The 16,201-nt window shown below is 43.8% G+C and overlaps 1 pseudogene; it reads right to left on the reverse strand.

Annotated features, from left to right (window-relative positions):
- Positions 1-694: 694 nt before the first annotated feature.
- LOC132436568 (S-adenosylmethionine decarboxylase proenzyme-like) lies at positions 695-1,902 on the reverse strand (annotated as a pseudogene).
- Between the last annotated feature and the right edge of the window lie 14,299 nt (positions 1,903-16,201).

Below are 16,201 nucleotides of genomic sequence, written 5' to 3' on the forward strand. Positions count from 1 at the left end.
ACCTTAAAAGAAAATTAAGCCCAGGGTCCATCCCCCCATTCCCCTTCTGGGGTACAAGGTTAGTGTAAACCCACAGTGTAACAGTGTATTGCTTTATGGAGGGGGTGTGGTTGGGAGGGAGATACCATGGTGAGGAATGAATCAATTAAAGTCACACAAGTATAGGAAGCAGTGAGATAGTAATACACAAAATGGATAACTGCAGTCATTTTCGTAGAGGACTCGACTCGTGGAAGAAGAACTTTGATTGGTGCTGCAAGAACACCTGTATGAAGTAGAAACTGGTTTCAATAACATTAGTAGAGAATATGTTCTAGAAAGTGGAGGTAACTGGATGCAAAATCCTGGTAGCAATTTAATAGAACAGTCCCAGATGGCTAGGCTGAGGCCAACACCTAATGAGGACGAAAGCCTTGTCTGTGGGGAATTTTGGATGATACCTGGAGAAATACTACACTGTGCATAAACCAAACTGAGTTGTTTTCACAAGTGTTGTAAAGTTTCATATAGTAAAAGGTTTTTTCTACATGCACTTCAATTTCACAGCAAGAGTGGCATAGGATACCTAAACACAGAAGAGAGCATTCATGCAAGATATCTAACTCCTTGATATAATAATGCATGCAATTCAAAATGATTACACTATCATTACATCTAGGGCTTTCTGCAACTACAAGGTGGTGGTTATGGAAAGCATGGCCCTTGGTATCAATATCTAAAAAGCAGCCACCACCTTCTTCTATGTGTGTTCTCTTTTTGCGTTTTTTCTTCATTTTTCTTAATCAACTCTGCTGTTGTTGCTGCTTCTCAGCAAAACTGGTAAAAACAAAATTGTAATCACTGAACATAGCGCTCTGGCAATCAAGACGTTTAAAACCTTCAATACTCTGGGGCGGAGAAAGCACTGTGAGACATTTAGAACTCTGATTTACAAACAGGGTAGTCACAAATTTTCCTGGCTTGAAGACTTCCACAACTTTCCTGATCAGGTCATCATAGGAGGTCTGACTTAAGTTTGTTTCAAAGCTAACATAAGAAAATTCTGGTTCTGAGTGATGTGAATAGTCCAATAAGTTCCATCCAATTTCATTCCATTCATTGAATACCCACAAGGATTGAACAGTGTGGCATCAATGACAGAACCTGGTATCAGGTCACGAATTCCACTCTCACGAGTGACATCCTTTGCAGTAACACCATCTTTCATGTAGAACTGGTCCATAACTGCTGGGTCAAGCTCACTCAACAGAATTTCCAGGGTTTGATCTGGCTGATTGATTACCCGACTCTCTGGGAAATCCAAAGTACAAAAGCACCAACAATCAGAATTCATGCGTCCCATACAATATGTTGCTCCATTTGGGAAAATTGCATTAAGAAACTCTATTTCTTCCTGGAAATTCCGGTGTGGGTACCCTTGGTGAGAAGGCTTCATGAAATTCTTACGAGAATAAAAGAAGCTTTGAATTGAGTCAAACCCACTGTAATCCCTAGCAAGTTTCAACAGGGGAACCAGTGCTTTCAGCAAGAGGGTGGTACCACATGTCTTCAAAATGAAACGTCTCTTGGAGACAAACATGCTACTCTGAGTACATAAGCTTCCTGCTTATCAGTTTTTGTCACACTTATGATTGAACATAGCACATCCTTCAAAAGTATGTCCCACTCGGATCTTGGGATGGTGCAAAGATCCCCAGATCCTTGGTTTGCGTTGGGTTGCTGCCTGGAGAACTAAACCTCCAGCAGCTTCTCAGTCCCTTCGAAAAAATGTGCAGCTTCCATCACCGTGAGACTAGCGAACAACCAACAACCACAGAAAATCAACTAAATTAAATCTCTTCTCCTGCTGCTGCCGCCGCCACTGAGGATTATTCCAGCTGTGTTACTAAAGTTCAGGTTCCTTTTTTGCTATAATTTTATATTAACTTTTTTTAAAACGCGTTAATAAAATTTTCCCGGCTTTTTTTTGTGTGTGTGTGAGCACAAGTTGAAACAGAGGCAGATACAGAGGAAACAGAGGCAGATACAGCTCAGTCTCTTGTAGTCCGCTGTTCCCCCGTTAGAGAGAGTAGAGCGAGCGCTAGCTAATGTCGCCGGCCATACTGTGGGAGCGATCATGTGATTTTAAAAAATTCATTCTATTAACGTGATGTATATTACATTGATTTTATTATGTTGAACCAACCTGACATTCTGAGGTAAATCCCACTTGGTCATGGTGTATAATCCTTCAAATATGATGTTGGCTTTGGTTTGCTAGTATTTTGTTGAGGATTTTTTTTTTTTTTTTTTTGCGGTACGCGGGCCTCTCACTGTTGTGGCCTCTCCCGTTGCGGAGCACAGGCTCCGGACGCGCAGGCTCAGCGGCCATGGCTCACGGGCCCAGCCGCTCCGCGGCATGTGGGATCTTCCCAGACCGGGGCACGAACCCGCGTCCCCTGCACCGGCAGGCGGACTCTCAACCACTGCGCCACCAGGGAAGCCCTTGTTGAGGACTTTTGCATGTATATTCATAAGGGATACTGCATTATCTCCAAATACAGTCACATTGGAAGTTGGGGTTTCAAATATGAATGTTGGGGTCAATCTACAGATTTAATGTGATCCCTATCAAATCACCCATGACGTTTTTCACAGAACTAGAACAAATAATCCTAAAATTTATATGGAACCATAAAAGACCCAGAATTGCTAAAGCAATCCTGAAGAAAAAGAACAAAGCGGGAGGCATAACCCTCCCAGACTTCAGAAAATACTACAAAGCTACAGTAATCGAAACAGAGTGGTACTGGCACAAAAACAGACATATGGATCAATGGAACAGAATAGAGAGCCCAGAAATAAACCCACACACCTACAATCAATTAATATTCAAAAAAGGAGGCAAGAATATAAAAAGGGGAAAAAGACAGTCTCTTCAGCAAGTGGTGCTGGGAAATTTGGACAGCTGCATATAAATCAATGAAGTTAGAACACACCCTCACACCATGCACAAAAATAAACTCAAAACGGCTTAAAGACTTAAACATAAGATATAACACCATGAAACTCCTAGAAAAGATCATAGGCAAAACATTCTCTGACATAAATTGTACCAATATTTTCTTAGGTAAGTCTCCCAAGACAATAGAAATAAAAACAAAAATAAACAAATGGGACCTAATCAACCTTACAAGCTTCTGCACAGCAAAGGAAAACATAAACAAAATGAAAAGACAACCTACAAAATGGGAGAAAATATTTGCAAACGATGCAACCGACAAAGGATTGATTTCCAAAACATACAAACAGCTCATACAATTCAACAACAATAAAAAACAAACAACTCAATCGATAAAAGGGCAGAAGACGTAAATAGACATTTCTGCAAAGAAGACATACAGATGGCCAATAGGCACATGAAAAGATGCTCAACATCACTAATCATTAGAGAAATGCAAATCAAAACCATAATGAGGTACCATCTCACACCAGTCAGAATGGCCATCATTAAAAAGTCTACAAACAGGGCTTCCCTGGTGGCTCAGTGGTTAAGAATCCACCTGCCAGTGCAGGAGACACAGGTTCGAGCCCTGGTCTGGGAAGATCCCACATGCCACAGAGCAACTAAGCCCGTGAACCACAACTACTGAGCCTGCACTCTAGAGCCCGCGAGCCACAACTAGTGAGTCCGTGTGCCACAACTACTGAAGCCCGCGTGCCTAGAGCCCGTGCTCCGCAACAAGAGAAGCCACCACAATGAGAAGCCCGCGCACCGCAACAAAAAGTAGCCCCTGCTCACCACAACTAGAGAAAGCCCGCGCGCAGCAACAAAGACACAGCCAAAAAATAAAAATAAATTTATTTAAAAAAAGAGAAAAGGTCTACAAACAATAAATGCTGGAGAGGGTGGGGAGAAAAGGGGACTCTCTTACACTGCTGGTGGTAACGTAAATTGGTGCAGCCACTATGGAAAACAGTAGGGAGGTTCCTCAAAAAAACTAAAAATAGAGTTGCCATATGATCCAGCAATTCCACTCCTGGGCACATACTCATTCAAAACTATAATTCTAAAAGATACATGCAGGGACTTCTCTGGTGGTCCAGTGGTTAAGAATCAGCACTTCCATTGCAGGGGCACAGGTTCAATCCCTGGTTGGGGAACTAAGATCCTGCATGCCACATGGCACAGCCAAAAAAAAAAAAATTAAATTAAAATTAAAGATACATGCACCCCTATGTTCATAGCAGCGCTATTTACAATAGTCAAGACATGGAAACATAGAGAAATACAAATCCACAATGAGGTATCACCTCACATCAGTCAGAATGGCCATCATCAAAAAATATACAAACAATAAATGCTGGAGAGGGTGTGGAGAAAAGGGAACCCTCCTGCACTGCTGGTGGGAATGTAAACTGATACAGTCACTATGGAGAACAGTATGGAGTTTCCTTAAAAAACTAAAAATAGAACTACCATATGACCCAGCAATCCCACTACTGGGCATATACCCTAAAAAAACCATAATTCAAAAAGATACATGTACTGCAATGTACATTGCAGCACTATATACAATAGCCAGGCCATGGAACCAACCTAAATGTCCATCAACAGATGAATGGATAAAGAAGATGTGGCACATATATACAATGGAATATTACTCAGCCAACAAAAGGAATGAAATTGAGTTATTTCTAATGAGGTGGATGGACCTAGAGTCTGTCATACAGAATGAAGTAAGTCAGAAAGAGAAAAATACCGCATGCTAACACACATATATGGAACCTGAAAAAACAGTAATGATGAACCTAGTGGAAGGGCAGGAATAAAAATGCAGACGTAGAGAACAGACTTGAGGTCACAGGGCGGGAAGTGGAAGCTGGGACGAAGTGAGAGAGTAGCACTGACATATATACACTACCAAATGTAAAATGGATGGCTAGTGGGAAGCTGCTGCATAGCACAGGGAGATCAGCTCGGTGCTTTGTCACCACTTAGAGGGGTGGGATAGGGAGGGTGGGAGGGAGGCTCAAGAGGGAGGGGACATGGGGATATATGTATACATATAGCTGAATCACTTTGTTGTACAACAGCAACTAACACAACATTGTAAAGCAGTTATACTCCAATAAAGATATTTTTTAATTAAATAAATACTTTTAAAATTTTATTTTAAAAATAAAATAAATAAAAGTAAAAACATAGTATCATATCACACACACACAAACCTAAATGTCCATTGACAGATGAATGGATAAAGAAGATGGGATATACACACACACACACACACACGCATATAAATATATATAAATAATATGATATCACTTATATGTAGAATATAAAATATGATACAGGGACTTCCCTGGTGGTGCAGTGGTCAAGAATCTGGCTGCAAGGTACACGGGTTCGAGCCCTGGTCCCGGAAGATCCCACGTGCCGCAGAGCAACTAAGCCCGTGCGCCACAACTACTGAGCCTGCGCTCTTTTCTTTGTCCAGCCTTAACCAGTGCTGCACCTGCTTACACCCATTCTTGGAGGACCCTAGCTGATTCACTGAAGAACTCCAGGGACTAAATTTCTCCTTCGACTTCACTTAGAAGGACCTGAATGTTGCCATTTCCCACTGTTGCACCCCTGAGGAAAAGACCTACATTTGGGCAGAGGCTCAAGCATATGCTGATGGATTACACACTGCCCCACCCAATCATTATCCTGTGGGCATGATGGCGGTACCACTGATTGATCCCAATTGGGAGTATCAGCCAGGCTAAACTGGTATCCCTAAAAGAGACCACATGATCCTTTGCCTCATTGAAGGGATGAAACTATACATAATTAAACCTGTCATTTATGGTAAGGTTAAAGAGATCACTCAAGGTCAGGACAAAAATCCAGCCCTATTTCAGGCCAGGCTGGTAGATGCCCTCTAAAAGTATATGACTGTTGACCCAAACACTTTTTGAGGGACACATTGTACTTGCAATCCATTTCATTAGCTTGTCAGCCCCCAACATCTGTCAAAAGCTTGCCATGGGGCCCCCAAACCCCTTGCAACCTTACTGATATGGCCTTCAGTGTCTTTAACAGCAGAGACCAGGCTGAGGAGGAAAGAAAGGAACAGCATGACTTAAGGGACCATTAGCAAGCCAAGCTTCTGGCAGCCATCATGGCAGGACCTAACTCACCTCCTGGTCACCCCAAAGGCACTCCCAGAAGCCCCCCGCCAGGTAAAGGAGCCTGTTTTAACTATGGGAGCCCCAAACACTGGAGCAAGGAATGCCCAGAAAACAGGTTCCAGCCTCCACCCAAGACACCATGCCCACTCTGTAAGAAGATGGGCCACTGGAGAAGGGAATGCCCTCAGCTCCAAAGGGAGTGGGGAAATTGCCCCTTGCCAGTCATGGCAGTGGTTGATTGATGGGACCTGGGACCTCCCAAGAAGAAAGTCATTATCACATGGGAGGAACCACAGGTGACCACTGACATGGCAGGTTGTCCAGTTTCTACTAGACATAGGAGCCACTTACTCTGTCCTGACTTCTCACGCTAGGCTCCTTGCCCCCAAAACCTGCTCTATTGTTGGGGGAGAAGGAAGGCCAAAATGAAAACATTTCACCACCCCTCTAACTTGCAGCTGGGGAAAGACTCTTATAACTCACAAGTTTCTGGTCATGCCTGAATGCCCCAGCCCATTATTAGGAAGAGATTTCATTCTTCTAAATCTTTCTCTCCCTGAGTAAGTGACTCTTACTGTCCCTGAAAACCAAAACCAAGACCTATTTTTGGCTAGACTATGCATTATACAAGACATGGACAGTCCAGCTCAAAATATTTCCCCAGTAATTAAAGAACTCATACAGCCACAGGTCTGGGACCAGGAAATCTAATGACAGGCAAAGATTGCCACTCCTGTGAAAATCACCTTAAAGGAGGCTATTAACTTCCCTTCCAAGCATCAATATCCCACAAAACCAGAGGCTTGATGAGGCCTCCAATCCCTGATCTCAAAATTCATCAAATAGGGGCTTTTGTTGCCATGCCAATCTCCTTGTAATACTCCAATCCTACATGTTCTCAAACCAAATGGGGAATGTACAATGATCCAAGATCTTCGAATCATAAAAGAAGCTGTCATGAGCCACAACTACTGAGCCCGCGAGCCACAACTACTGAAGCCCGTGTGCCACAATTACTGAAGCCCACATGCCTAGAGATTGTGTTCCACAACAAAGAGAAGCCACCACAATGAGAAGCCCGCTCACCACAATGAAGAGTAGTCCCCGCTTGCCGCAACTTGAGAAAGCCCGCATGCAGCAATGAAGACCCAATGCAGCCAAAAACAAAATAAATAAAATTTAAAAAATAATACATTTTAGGGTTTCCCTGGTGGCACAGTGGTTGAGTGTCCGCCTGCCGATGCAGGGGACACATGTTCGTGCCCCGGTCTGGGAGGATCCCACATGCCGCGGAGTGGCTGGGCCCGTGAGCCATGGCCGCTGAGCCTGCGCGTCCAGAGCCTGTGCTCCGCAACAGGAGAGGCCACAACGGTGAGAGGCCCGCATACTGAAGAAAAATAATAATAATAATAATAAATTTTTTAAATAAATAAAAAATAAAAATTCCCTATGAACAAAAGTCGAGGACCAGATGGTTTCACAGGTGAATTCTACCAAACATACAAAGAACAACTTATACAGATCCTTCTCAAACTCTTCCAAAAACTGAACAGAAAGGAACACTCCCAAAGACATTCTATGAAGCCACCATCACCCTGATACCAAAACCACACAAAAGATACTAAAAGATACCACCAAAAAGGAAAATCACAGGTCAATATCTTTGATGAATACAGATGCAAAAATTCTCAAAAAAAAAATATTAGCAAACTGAGTCCAACAACACATAAAGATCATACACCATGACCAAGCTGGTCACAAGGATGGCTCAACACATGCAAATCAATCAATGTGATACACCATATCAACAAAAGAAAAGACAAAAACAACAATCATCTCAATAGATGCAGGAAAAGCATTCAATAAAATTCCACATCCATTCATAATAAAAACCCTTTTGAAAGTAGGTATAGAGAGAACATATCTCAACATAATAAAAGCTATTTATGATGAACCAATGGCCAATATAATACTCAACAGTGAAAAGCTGAAAGCCTTCCTGCTAAAATCTGGAACAAGACAAGGATGCCCACTCTTACCTCTTCTATTCAACACAGTACTGGAAGTTTTAGCCACAGCAATCAGAAAAGAAAAAGAAATAAAAGGTATTCAAATGGTAGGGAAGAGGTAAAATTGTCATTATATGCAGATGACATGATAATATACAGAGAAAACCCTAAAGAGTCCACACAAAAACTACTAGAACTGATAAATGAATAGAACAAGGTAGCAGGATACAAGATTAACATACAGAAACCGAATGCATTTCTTTACACCAACAATGAAATATCAGAAAGGGAATATAATAAAATGGTACCTCTTAAAATCACACCCCCAAAAATAAAATATTTAGGAATAAACCTGACCAAGGAGTTGAAAGACATATGCTGAGAACTAAAAAACATTAATAAAGGAAATTGAAGATGACTCTTCAACTAAGCGTTTGCATGCCGCAACCAAGCATGCCACAATTAAGGAACCCGCGTGCCGTGGCGAAGATTCCACATGATTCAGGTGAGACCCGGCACAGCCAAAGTAAATAAATAAATAAATAAATATATATATATATATTTGAAAAATGCTGGAGAGGGTGTGGAGAAAAGGGAACCCTCTTACACTGTTAGTTGGAATGTAAGTTGGTGCAGCCACTGTGGAAAATAGTATGGAGGTTCCTCAGAAAACTAAAAATAGAATTACCATATGATCCAGGAATTCCACTCCTGGGCATATATTCAGACAAAACTATAATTCAAAAAGATACATGCGGGACTTCCCTGATGGTGCAGTGGTTAAGAATCCTCCTGCTAATGCAGGGGACTCGGGTTTGAGCCCTGGTCCAGGAATACTCCACATGCTGCGGAGCAACTAAGCCCATGTGTCAAAACTACTGAGCCTGCGTCTAGCGCCCACGAGCCACAGCTACTGAAGCCCACGTGCCTAGAGCCTGTGCTCCGCAACAAAAGAAGCCACTGCAATGAGAAGCCTGCACACGGCAATGAAGAGTGGCCTTCACTCGCTGCAACTAGAGAAAGCCCGCGCACAGCAATGAAGACCTTATGCAGCCAAAAATAAATTTATTCAAAAAAAAGATACGTGCACCCCTATGTTTATAGCAGCACTCACTATTCATGATAGCCAAGACATGGAAACAACCTAAATGTCCATCGACAGATGAATGGATAAAGATGTGGCACTTACATACAATGGAATAGTACTCAGCCATAAAAATGAACGAAATAATGCCATTTGCAGCAATATAGATGCAACTAGAGATTATCATACTAAGTGAAGTCAGTCAGAAAGAGAAATACAAATACCATATGATATCACTTATATGTGGAATCTAAAATATGACACAAACCTTTCTATGAAACAGAAACAGAATCACGAACATAGAGAACAGACTGGTGGTTGCCAAGGGGGATGGGGTTGGGGGAGAGAAGGAGTGGGAGGTTGGGGTTAGCAGATGTAAGCTTTTTTTTTTTTCTTTTTTTTTATGCAGTACGTGGGCCTCTCACTATCGTGGCCTCTCCTGTTGCGGAGCACAGGCTCCGGACGCGCAGGCTCAGCGGCCATGGCTCACAGGCCCAGCCGCTCCACGGCATGTGGGATCTTCCCGGACCGGGGCACGAACCCGTGTCCCCTGCATCAGCAGGTGGACTCTCAACCACTGTGCCACCAGGGAAGCCCAGATGTAAGCTTTTATATATAGAATGGATAAACAACAAGGTCCTACTGAATAGCACAGAGAACTATACTCAATATCTATGATAAACCATAATGGAAAAGAATATAAAATAGAAGAATGTATATGTATGTGTGTGTGTGTATACATATATATATATGTATATACACTGAGAATCACTTTGCTGTACAGTAATTAAGACATTGTAAATCAACTACAATAAAAAAAATTCTACCAAAAAAAAAATTGGTAATGGAAACTGAAAATGATTCAAAGAAATGGAAAGAATCCCATGCTCTTAGAAGAATTGATATTGTTAAAATGGCCATACTACCCAAAGCAATCTACAGATTTAATGTGATCCCTATCAAATAACCCCTGACATTTTTCACAGAACTAGAACAAATAATCCTAAAATTTATATGGAATCATAAAAGACCCAAACTGCCAAAGCAATCCTGAGGAAAAAGAACAAAGCAGGAGGCATAACCCTCCCAAACTTCAGACAATACTACAAGGCTACAGTAATCAAAACAGAGTGATACTGGCACAAAAACAGACATATGGATCAATGGAACAGAATAGAGAGTCCAGAAATAAACCCACACACCTATGGTCAATTAATCTTTGACAAAGGAGGCAAGAATATACAATGGGAAAAAGACAGTCTCTTCAGCAAGTGGTGTTGGGAAAGTTGGACAGTCACATGCAAATCAATGAAGTTAGAATACACCAGGCACAAAAATAAACTCAAAATGGATTAAAGACTTAAACATAAGACATGACAACATAAAACTCCTAGAAGAGAACATAGGCAAAACATTCTGACATAAATCATACAGATGTTTTCTTAGGTCTCCCAAAGCAATACAAATAAAAGCAGAAATAAACAAATGGGACGGAATCAAACTTAAAAGCTTTTGCGCAGCAAAGGAAAACATAAACAAAATGAAAAGATAACCTACAGACTGGCAGAAAATGTTTGCAAATGATGTGATTAACCAGGGCTTAATTTCCAAAATATACAAACAGCTCATACAATTCAATAACAGAAACAAACAACCCAAACAAAAAATGGGCGGAAGATCTAAATAGACATTTCTCCAAAGAAGACATACAGAAGGCCAATAGGCACATGAAAAGATGCTCATCATTACTAATTATTAGAGAAATGCAAATCAAAACTACAATGAGGTACCACCTCACACCAGTCAGAATGGCCATCATCAAAAAGTGTACAAATAATAAATGCTGGAGAGGGTGTGGGGAAAAGGGAACCCTCTTATGCTGTTGGTGGGAATGTAAATTGGTGCAGTCACTATGGAAAACAGTAGGGAGGCTCCTCAGAAAACTAAAAATAGAGTAGCCATATGATCCAGCAATCCCACTCCTGGGCATATATCTGGACTAAACTATAATTCAAAAAGATACATGCACCCCTATGTTTATAGCAGCACTATTCACAACAGCCAAGACACGGGAACAACCTAAATGTCCATCAACAGATGAATGGATAATAAAGTCGATGTGATACACACACACACACACACACACACACACACACACACGTATACACACACACAATGCAATACTACTCAGCCATAAAAAAAGAATGAAATAATACCATTTGCAGCAACATGGATGGACCTAGATATTATTCTACTAAGCGAAGTAAGTCAGAAAGAAAAAGACAAATACCGTATGATATCACTTATATGTGGAATCTCAAATATGACAAGAATTAACATATCTATGAAACAGAAACATACACACAGATATAGAGAAGAGACCTGTGGCTGCCAAGTGGGGGGGGAGTGTGGGAGGGAAGGGTTGGGAGTCTGGGATTAGCAGACACAAACTATTATATATACAATGGATAAACAACAAGGTCCTACTGTATAACACAGGGAACTATATTCAATATCCTATGATAAACCATAATGGAAAAGAATATGAAAAAGAATGTATATATGTGTATAACTGAGTCACTTTGCTGTACAGCAGAAATACAACATTGTAAATCAACTACACTTCAATAAAATTCAAAAAGCAAAAACCAAAAAACACCTTCAGCTCAGGCCACCTTACTCCCTCATAATCAACCCCCAGCCCACTTTGTTGTCACCCCTGTACACAATCAAGGAAATAGAGTGGGTCTGAACTAGGGGATACCAAGAAGGTCCCAATGGCTGTGGATTAAGGAACAAACAATAATGCTGTCCACAGCATTACAATGGAATATTTAAAAATCATTCTATGACTTCTCTCATCTGGGGTGGGATGCTTTGACTAGCCTGGTGGAAAAAGTCTTCTCTGGCATGGGCCTTTCTCAGACTAGCCTAGAGGTCACAGAGGTCTGTAATATATGTTACTATAATAACCCAGGGGGAAAACTAAGGCCTCCACCTCTCCTCCAGCCCATCCAAAGAAGAGGAGAACTGGCAAATAGACTTTACCCAGATGCCATCCTCCCAGGGATATAAATACCTTCTGGTCTTTATTGACACTTTTACCAGATGGGTGGAAGCCTTCAACTAAGACCAAGAGAGCTCAGGGGGTAATAAAGGCATTACTAAAGGAAATAATTCCTCTGTTTGGACTTCCACGGTCTTTACAAAGTGATAACGGTCCCTCTTTTGTGGCTAGGGTTACCCAACAAACCTCTACTGCCCTAGGCATTTGCTACCACCTCCATGCTGCCTGGAGGCCTCAACCATCAGGGAAGGTGGAAAGGGCAAATCAAACTTTAAAAAGAATCCTGGCTAAACTTTGTCAAGAGACATTAGAATCTTGGACAAAGTTTTTACCTATAGCCCTCTTGAGAATCAGGGGGGCACCTAAAACAGGGCTAGGGATCAGCCTGTCTGAAATGACTTATGGTAGGCCCTTTTTATCCTCTGACATTTTGGTGGATACTGAAACCAGTGAGCTTATTAAGTACCTAATTAATCTGGGACTGGTCCAAAAGGCAATTTCAGAATATGGAAATCAGGCCCCCAACCAGGAAACTGACCCCATTCATGTTCAGCTGGGAGATTTTGTCCTCCTAAAAACATGGAGAGAAGGGTCCCCCTCTGACCAATTACTGCCCAAGTGGAGGGGCCCTTACTAGGTCCTTCTCAGTACCCCTATTGCAGTTAAATTACAAGGGATCAACAGTTGGGTTCACCTGTCCCAAATCAAGCCAGTTCCTCTTAAGTCCAAACAGGACCCTGGCTATGAACAGGAAGACACCTCCAACTGGACCTGTGAGCCCACCAAAGGCCTTAGGCTCCTATTTAAAAACCAAGAAGTTGAATATATACTCAAAGGACAGACATCATTGGCAGATAAGTAAAATGATTTGGTGGATTGGACTCGCACTCACCATTTTTGCTATTATTCTCTTACTTACATTTTACCAGTTCACTTAACCACCCCTGCCAGGGAAGAACTCCTCTGTCCATGCTGGGTTTAAAGAAGACTGTTCACTTTTAGCTTGCCACCGCCACCATGAAGCCATTATTAACCCTAAAATTTCTCTCCCTCCTGTGGATATCTGCACAAGGGGGATGGAGCAGCAACTCCATAGTACAAATTTCCTCCACCATAGGAAAAAATGAAAATCTTACTAACTGCTGGGTCTGCCACGCCAACCCCCATGAGGTCCCGGGGTGGCCCATCTTCTACCCAGCCTCGGTCAATACCTCCCTCTATACTCTTAACCAGTCCAATTGGTCTTGGGACCCACCCACAGAAGAGCTTCTCTCCACGGTCAATTGGACATGCTTTAACCTGTCCTCAGTCATTTGCATTAACTTGACTGAAAGAGCTCAGCCTTTTCCTAAAACCCACAGGGATCATATCTTCAAACTTTCAACACTGCATGATCTGAAAGCCATCTTTAGGTGTAGGACACAACCCATATGTTGAAGGTCTATTCAAAGATACAAATGCGAAAGGGGGACACCTGAAGTGACCTCAACAGAGCTAGATGAGACACAGAATTCCACCCATTGGATATGTCTGGCATCTCTGGGATCCCGGGAGTCCACGACCTACCCCCATTTTGGAAACTGGAAAGGGGGCACTCTACCTCCTCCGTTCACAAAATATAACGTGACTGCCTCACATGAAGAGGAACCTCTTCCCCCATATAAGACCCACTTGCCTGAGGTGGGGATCCGATGAGGGCCACTTAGCCCCAGCTGCACCTGCTCAACGAATCCCAACCTCACCTGGCAGAGCCAGCTTCTTCAGGAAAACAGATCCCAGACATGGCTATGTGCTCCAAGGGGACACCTCACAATTTGTGGCCACCCAAAAGGAAGGCTGCAGGGTCCTATCTATGTGAGTCCCCTCTGAGCCATGGGCTACCAACGCATACATAAAAGATTAACCATGGGATCCTACACACTCGCCTTTTTAGCCCCTGGGGTAATATCCATATATAATATCTCCATTCCCCATCCCTGGCTCCAGCGTGCGACTGGCCTCCTCCTGGCAGGAATTGGAGCTGCTATTGGCTTGGTGGTCCCACAGGGAGGCTTTGCATACCACAAGGCAACGCTTCGCTTTGGGGAATGCACTCTCCAGACTCTCAACCTCCCTTAACTCCCTAGCAAATGTGGTGATGGTAAAAGACTGGCCTTGGGTTATCTCCTAACTTAGAAGGGAGGGGTATGCACAATAATCAATAAAACGTGTTGCACCTACATCGACGCCACTGGCCAGATGGAAGAAGATATCCAAAAGGTATATAAACAGGCTCAATGGCTATACATTTTTGGAAAGGGTAACCCCAGCGCCAAATCCACTGGGACTGTAGTCAGAGGGGTATTACATACCCCTGGTTCCTACCCCTACTTGGACCTCTGATCGCAATAGTATTTTTACTGATTTTTGGACCCTGCCTTTTTAACCTGCGCGTTAAGTTTCTTTCCTCCAGATTACAACAGTTTCACCTGCAGATGATGGTACGCCAGGGATTTCAACCCAGCCCACATGAAGATGGGGACTATAAACATCACCTGGAAAGGGTTGCAGCCTCCCACTCCCCACTCTCCATCCCTGCTTCTGCCAATGACCCCGATACCCCTATCTCTGACAGATGGCAAGGTGGTCTGGACCCCACAGGTAGGGACAATGCCCCTGCTTGGCTTGAAGCAGCTTCAGAAGACGAACCATCGACCCTTTGACCCTTAAAAGGTTTTAAGGGTCCAAACTCCTTGAGTGGGCCAGTGTTAGAGCAGGCAGTTGGCCAGATAAGAACAGAGAAGGGAGGCATGGGAGTCTGACAGGAAACCATACATCTTGTGACCACAGGGGTCCTAGAGGCAAACAAGAAAGGCAGGAACCTCCAGCGTAGTCGGAAAGTAACCTTCTGCTCACTATTCCCTCATTACAACATAATTAACACTGTGACCGGGGCAGTACCCATCCTGCACCTGAGGCCACGACAGACCTGAAAAGACCAAAGAGGACCAAAACTCCCCCGTCCTTGGGGAGGCGGAGAAGGGAAATAAGATCGAGAGAAGTCTCCCCTGAGTCTCGCCCTGTAATGAATATTCTTCCCAGCTGTTTCCGCGCCCCATATAACCAACTCGTGGTAGGAAACTCAGGGCAGCTGCTCACTCAGCAGCCCGCTCTCCCTGCCGACAGCGTGCGGTCGCTCAGTAAACCCTCGCTTCGCCTCCGTGTGGGGCTCTGAATTCTGTGAGGAAACAAGAACCTACCCTCCGGTGACACAGACAGGCGGGCAGAAGTTGACCCGTGAACTCAGTTCCCCCTTCTCCGTTCTTTGGCCACTGAATAAAGCCTGTGCTGTGTGGATCTCAGCTACTGTCACGTTCGCCTACTCGAACCCGAACCGGAAAAGAACCCTCCCTCCTCCCCCCAGGCAGAGCCCACACGACTTAACCGGCCACAGTATCTCACACATTTTCCCTCGTTTCCCGCTACTCCACCTCGGCTGGGAGCACAAGTCCCTCTCACTGCTGAGAGACTGATGGCCGCGCATTTTCACCTGCTGTGGGTCCGGTTCCAGACGGCCGCCCTGGCTCCTCCAGGGCCTAGGACGGTGCCTGCCACGGACAAGGCCCCACTGAATAGGCTCTCAAGCAAGTATGTGACGAGGGACCTACCGAGACAGGTGTCCGAAGGGTCGAAGACGGCCTCCGCCCTGAGGGAGAGGGCCACCCGGCGGAGCCCCAGCGTCCTCAGCGGGTCCGCCCCGCGCTCTAGCCCGTGCAGCGCCAAGACTAGCGCCCCGGCCCGAGCCCCGCCCTCCTCCCTCTGAGCGCTTCCCCTCAAGCCCCGCCCCACCCTCTGAGCTCCTCCCTCAGGCCCCGCCTCGCCATCTGAGCTCCTCCCCTCAGG

This window comes from Delphinus delphis, chromosome 13 (assembly GCF_949987515.2).
Source record: "Delphinus delphis chromosome 13, mDelDel1.2, whole genome shotgun sequence".
NCBI lineage: Eukaryota > Metazoa > Chordata > Mammalia > Artiodactyla > Delphinidae > Delphinus > Delphinus delphis.